The sequence below is a fragment of the Rhagoletis pomonella genome, unplaced genomic scaffold, assembly GCF_013731165.1.
Source record: "Rhagoletis pomonella isolate Grant_MI unplaced genomic scaffold, Rhpom_1.0 Rhpom_scaffold_00003, whole genome shotgun sequence".
Lineage (NCBI taxonomy): Eukaryota > Metazoa > Arthropoda > Insecta > Diptera > Tephritidae > Rhagoletis > Rhagoletis pomonella.
This window is the reverse complement of record NW_023458557.1, coordinates 35,573,423-35,580,675: the sequence shown is the minus strand read 5'-3', so window position 1 is coordinate 35,580,675 and position 7,253 is coordinate 35,573,423. Positions and strand designations below refer to the sequence as shown.

The window sequence follows — 7,253 nt, the reverse complement described above, 5'->3', positions numbered from 1 at the left end:
CTGGATCGGCTGAGTTCACCTCAGCCTTTGACAAAACCCACCTCATACGTTTGGAAACTGTTATACTGTGGTATGCAAACTGTGTGTATATGCAGAGTTGCGACACATTGCAACCATATACATTGCATATTTTAAATACTCAATATAGCAATGAAGCATTTCTCTGAATTTTCCATTTTTAAAACACCAATGGTAACCAATAACAAACGAAGCACCAACTTTGTTTCTGATGCGCTGATTGCGCTAGCGATGCGTTTCGATAAATTTTCGGATGCGTTTTGCAAAAGTATACATCATCAGCATTTTGTAGTTCGGCGTTATGGAACATTCAATTTTGTACGTATGCAATGCAATTGAGGTTTTGGAAGTCAGCCATTCCGTCGCCGAGTACTGTCGTTCACCCCGGTGGACGAGAGTCTAGCCATAATCCGCATCAAAGCGAGATTATTCAACATCTCGCTCATCTGCGTCCATGCCCCGACGCAAGAGAAGGCTGAGTTATCCAAGGATCTCTTCTATGAGCGCTTGGAGTGCACGTACGAGCGCTGCCCACGCCACGATATCAAAATCGTGCTTGGCGACTTCAATGCCAGGGTGGGCAAGGAAGGGATCTTTGGAACCACCGTCGGAAAATTCAGCCTCCACGACGAAACGTCCGACAACGGACTGAGGCTGATCGATTTCGCCGGGGCCCGAAACATGGAAGTATGCAGTACTAGGTTCAAGCATAAAAAGATTCATCAAGCTACGTGGCTGTCTCCGGATCGAAAAACAAGAAACCAAATCGGCCATGTTGTGATAGACTGAAGGCATGCTACCAGTGTTTTGGACCTACGTACCCTCCGAGGCCCAAACATTGACTCGGACCACTATCTTATTACAGTCAAAAAATGTGCGCCCAAATATGCAAGGAAAGCTTAACGTCGAAAAGCTGCAATCACAACGGACAGCCAATGCATTCGCTACTCGACTCTCACACCTGCTCTCAGAGAGCACTCTTCAACAAGCCGAAATATGCGAGCAGTGGAACTACATTTCCTGCTCATTAAGTACCGCCGCCGAAGATATAGTCGGATTTCAGCGAGCCCGAAAGAACAACTGGTACGATGAGGAGTGTCAGGAAGCTGCAGAGAAAAAAAATGCCGCTTACAGGTCACGCTGCGATCGGGCGCAACGCGCGCTATTTGCGACCGCTATGGGGATCTGAAAAGGGAAGCGAGAGTATTTGCCGCAATAAGAAGAGAGAGGCCGAAGTACGTGAGTGCGAAGAGCTTGAAATGCTGGCCGACAGGAAGAATGCCCGAAAATTTTACCAGAGAGTTAGGCTACTTACGGAAGGTTTCAAGACCATGGCGTACTTCTGTAAGAACAACGATGGCGACCTAGTTACAGATGTCCAGAACGTACATAAATTATGGAGGGAACACTTTTCCACGCTACTGAATGGTAGCAGCACGGAAAGTTGTGGAGAAGAAGAACCCGAGCCCTCAGTCGATGCTGACGGAGCCGATGTTCCTCCGCCTGACCATGACGAGGTACGAATGGCAATAACGCTTCTGAAATACAACAAAGCTGCTGGAGCTGACAGCCAGTCAGCTGAGCTATTCAATTACGGTGGCGATTGATAAGGTGCATGCATCAACTCTTATGCAGAATATGGTCAGATGAACGCATACCTGACGACTGGAATTTAAATGTGCTCTGCCCAATCCACAAGAAAGGCGACCCCGCCATTCGGGCCAACTACCGCGAGATCAGCCTTCTGAGCATAGGTTACAAGGTCTTATCGAGCGTATTGTGTGAAAGACTGAAGCCCACCGTCAATGAACTGATTGGGCCTTATCAGTGTGGCTTTAGGCCTGGAAAATCCACCATAGACCAGGTATTCACAATACGCCAAATCTTGGAAAAGACCCGCGAGAAACAAATCGTTACTCACCACCTATTTGTCGACTTTAAAGCCGCTTTCGACAGCACTAAAAGTAGTTGCCTATACGCCGTTATGTCTGAATTTGGCATCCCCGCCAAACTGATACGGCTGTTTAAAAGGACGTTGAGCAATACTACCAGCTCGGCCAGAATTGGGAAAGACCTCTCCGAGCCGTTCGCCACCGAACGGGGCTTCAGACAGGACGACTTCCTTTCGCCTGACTTCTTTAATGTGATGTTGGAGAAGATAATAAGAACTACAGAACTTAACCGCTCAGGAACAATTTACTACAAGAGCGTGCAATTGCGGGCTTATGCCGGTGGAATCGACATCATCGGTAAAAAAAAACCGCGAAATCTGTTCTGCCTTTTCCAAGTTGGATAAGGAAGCAAAGCGAATGGGTCTGGTGGTAAACGAGGACAAGACGAAGAATCTCCTGTTAACAAACAAACAGTCAGCACATTCGCACCTTGGCACCCACGTCACTGTTGACAGTTATAATTTCGAGAAAGTAGAAAATTTCGTTTACTTGGGAACCAGCATTAACACCGATAATAATGTCAGCATGGAAATCCAACGCAGAATCACTCTTGCCAACAAGTGCTACTTTGGAACTGAGTAGGCAATTCAGGAGTAAAGTCCTCTCTCGACGTACGAAAACCACACTCCATAAGTCACTCATCATGCCCGTGCCGGTATATGGCGCAGAAGCATGGACAATGACAACATCCGATGAGGCGGCTCTTGGAGTATTCGAGGGAGAGATTTTGCGGACGATTTACGGGCCTTTACGCGTTGGCGACTGCGAGTACCGCAGACGATGGAACGATGAGCTGTATGAGCTTTACAACGACATGGACATAGTGCAGCGGTGATGTCGTTCGACTTCACACCGACGCTCCAGCTCTGAAAGTATTACTACAGAGAATTTATCTTGATAAAGTTATGTTCCAGCATTATAAAATAGCCCACAAAAACTCAAAAAATTGGCTTATTAAAAATATTATCAATGTGTATTTGGAAAATATTTAAACAATGAAATATAGAGATAAAACATATTTTGGTAAACTTTTTACGTTTTGGTGCTCTTTTTGGTATACAAAAAAGAAGTAAGTGGCAACCTTGTATATGAATGAAGCAATCCTGCTTCGTGTACCTATGTACATATATATGTTCATATGGATATACCATATGTACAATGAAACAAGCGGGCTTCGTTGATTTACCTACTGATGGATATATGTATGCAGGAACCGCAATTGCGCATATGGAGACTGTGCATTAATGTAGAGATTATTTCGGTTTCAACTGAAACTGTGCATCTATGCATGTATAGAACCCCCAGAAAAAAGTTCAAGCGAATCGGAGACACAACATATTTTTTTTACGAAATCCGTCCGACTTAAAAAGAATGGCTCATATGCATTATTTCGGTTTTCTAACGAAACGGAACGCAGAAAGAAGTTCTGCACAAAAATTCTTGCGCCTTCAGAACTCTACTTAGTGAGGATTATAATCCCTAGCCTACGCAAAAAGAAGTTCTGCGCAAAAATACTTCCGCCCCCCCCCTTTTCCGGCAACACAGAAAAGAAAATTATACTTAGTAAGGGTTATAATCCCTAAGCGCCTACGCAGAAAGAAGTTCGTTTTCATGTGTGCACTAGTTAGATTTTTGTCATAAGCATTATTTCGGTTTTGAGTCGAAACTGTGCATATATTCATTACTTCGGTTTTTTCATATGCATTATTTCGATTTTGAACCGAAAATGTGCATGTATGCATTACTTCGATTTTCTCATATGCATTATTTCGGTTTTCAGACGAAAGTGTGCATATGCCTAATTTCGGTTTTTCTAATATGCATTATTGCGGTTTTCAACCGAAACTGTGCATATTTATATGCATTATTTCGGTTTTTTTTCATATGCATTATTTCGTATGCACAGTTTCCATATGCACAATTTCAGGGTGCCGTTTTTTCCGCCGGGATTATAAAATGTATTATATTTGAAGACGTCCACCAAAATATTTCAGAAAAATATTAAGATTTATGTTAGCTGGACCTATTTAAAAAAGAGAATTTTTTATGAATAAAAATAGTTTCTTAAAGAACTTTTTGAAAAAAAGCCCTCGGATGGCAAAACAGATTAAGCTTAAAAAAGCTGCATAAAAATATCTAAAAATCTTCTCAACGGAATCGTAATAATGTGATTTTTGGTGCTCTTTTTTAACCTTTTTCAAGGATTGATTTACGAAAAACTTGAATAACTACTGGGCCAAAACTATTCTGATTTAGACTTGTGGGGTCTCAGTAAAAATGTATTTTCCCACTCTTTTTATTTCTGTACAAAAAAAAAGAAACTCATTCACATCCCAACTTTTTTTCAAATACCAACACATCTTAATTCAACTTGGAATGACGTTCGATCATCCTACCTTTCTCTTTCATCCTTTGAAAGAGTTTATTAGCAAAGAAATAAAAAGGGTGACAAAATACCTTTCCAATGATACCTCACAAGTTTTTCTTACACCAACCTTTGAAAAAAGTTAAAAAACAGCAGCAGCGGCTGCTTATATGCTATGCTTGTAATAAACATTTAGTATGACGAGAGTACCACACAGCGATGGTATCAATATTTTTAATAAGTTAATGTTTAATGTTCACTGTTCAATACGTTTCAATGTTTTTGGTGTTTTTCAATTTTTCAAAATATTTCCAAATGTCCAGTGTAAATTAAATCTTAACTATGAGTAAGTGCCACAGTTAAAATCAAAAAACCTGTGATTGTCCCTTTGTGTTTGTATCTTCGTTTGTTGTTTTTCAAATATTTAACCTAATTTTTGTAATTATGTACATACGTATATCAATATTTGTCGATAACATTGTTCTTTGTTTATTGTTGATGTCTATGTAAATAAAGATGCGCCCCTGAAGATGCTAAGGTGATTAGCGAAACGTTGGGCAAAACGTGAAGAAAAAAGTGGTTTTCTTGCACACGAAAGTAATCGATCGACTAGCCTACAACAACAACAATAACAAATTATTTAAGCTTAAACCGTCATGTGAGGGGATTTTGTTGAAAAAAATCTTTGAGAAACTTTTTTGATTCTTAAAAAACTCAATTTTTGGAGGTATATCCAAATCGGTCCAGCTCCCGTAAATCTTAATATTTTTCCGAAATATTTAGGTGAAAGTTTTAAATTTTAATAGATTTTATAATTCCAATGGAAACACAGTACCGATTTTTTTTGTATGGGGGGTGATGCAGTCTAATGTACATAATAATAATAGATTGGCGCTTACACATATGTTAGTGTTTGGCCGAGCTTCTCCTCCGATTTGTGGCGTGCGCCTTGATGTTGTCACACAAAGCGGAGGGACCTACAGTTTTACGCCGACTCCGAACGGCGATTGTATTTTATGAGAAGCTGTTTTTCATGGCGGAAATACACTCGGAGGTTTGCCATTGCCTGCCGAGGGACGACCGCTGTTAAGAAAAAACCTTTTTTCTATATTTTTGCGATGTTGCTTTGACCAGGGTTTGAACCCAGGCATTGTGGAGTGGAAGCGCGCACTGCTTACCACTACACCACAGCGGCGGTCTAATGTACATACATACATATATATGTTTGCATGCTTCTTCAATGTACATTGTATATTTAAAAAAAAATGCGAAAAGAAATTAGAGTAAAAAACTTTGCATACAGTACGAAAAATTCTCTGTGCCAATACTTTTTTTCGGAACTGTACATACACTGCCGGAACAAAGTATTGGCACAGCAAATTTTTCACAATATATGTACGGTGACCATATTAACCAACGTAAAATAAAGGACTTTTTTTCAAAATGATTTGGGAATACGTACATACAACTTGTATGATAAAAGTACCTTACCTATATTATTTAACTGTACAAGTTCCCCTGCTGTAGCGAAAAATTAAACCAAATCCTTTCCAAGGACTTCGCCATCCTTTGCTACCAAAATGCGTTTATCATAATTCATACTGCACGCCGAAGCCAGCACACAGTGGTACAAAATTGGAATTCAATGTTCATAATCCACTGGAGCCTTCATTTTCCACCAATTTTTACTAAAAACCAAAAAAATATTTATTTTGGTGAACATTTTTTTATAACATTTTCAAATTTTTTTGTATGTATTTTTTTTTGGTTTGGGAGAAACATACAATTGTTTTGAACTAGTCTTTTTTTATGTAACATTTATTAACTGGAACAGGAGAATACATTTTCTTCAAAATTGCTACTTTATCTGAATTTTGCACTAAAAAATTTAACATTATCAAATAAATGTTCAGAAATCAAGCTCAACTGGTCTCTTGCAAATATTGTAAGCTTTCATAAAAAATAAAAATTAATCATATTAAGTGAAAAAATGAAGGCTCCAGTGAATTACGAACACTAAATGCCAGTTTTGAATCACTGTGCAGAAGGGGGTTTATTGTTCTCTTTCAGTGGAACTGGAAACTCTGCGTACAACACGATCCTGGGCACAACTTTTCCTGTGCTTTATAGATTGTATAAAGATTACCGATTAAACAGAAACCCTTAAGTGGGGTGCGAAACAAACTGGCGAAGGTTTTCATTATATTTTATAAGGGACATTTTTACTTTTCATATTCTGCGTTTAAAAATTTATCAACTCTGAAAAATGCAGAGCCGATTTAAAGGACAGTTTAAGAAATAAAGGACAAAAGGCGTAAATATATGCAACAATTTTTATTCTAATATTTTTCCGCCAATTTTGTATAAAAACATGGTTTATTCAACTACAAAAAACATAAAAATACAATTCCTAAACTTTGTGCAGAACTCGCGAAAATTCAGCAAATTTTCATCAAAATTTTCAACTTTTTAACCAGATTTTTTCGAATTTTTTTGAGTATGCAGTTTTTCAGCTCGTTAAATTCTAGTAAAAAAAAATGCAAGTTCGGAGATAGTCAAAAATCGCGCTGATTTTTGGGAATTTTTTGGTTGAAGGTGTTTTGCATTTTTTCCATATAAAGTATTTTCGAAAAAAATTTTGTATGGAAGAGACTGCGTGAAAAAAGATTGCCAAAAAGCAACGGTAATTCCTAGCTACTTAAAACTTGCACTTTATTATAATTGATTAGGTTACAATCTGCATATCCAAAAAAATTTTTAAAAATCGGAAAAATATTAGAATGAAAATTGTTGCATATATTGTGAAAAATTTGCTGTGCCAATACTTTGTTCCGGCAGTGTATGTACATATGTGAAAAATTAAAAAAATTTCTATTTTACCATTCAATACCCATCCTACTATGCAAAACAAAAAAAAA

The 7,253-nt window shown here is 38.5% G+C and overlaps 1 protein-coding gene across 1 annotated transcript in view; it reads left to right on the top strand.

Annotated features, from left to right (window-relative positions):
* LOC118735173 (neuroligin-2) overlaps window positions 1-7,253 on the top strand; it is a 252,026-nt gene that overhangs the window by 242,221 nt on the left and 2,552 nt on the right. The window lies entirely within an intron of this gene.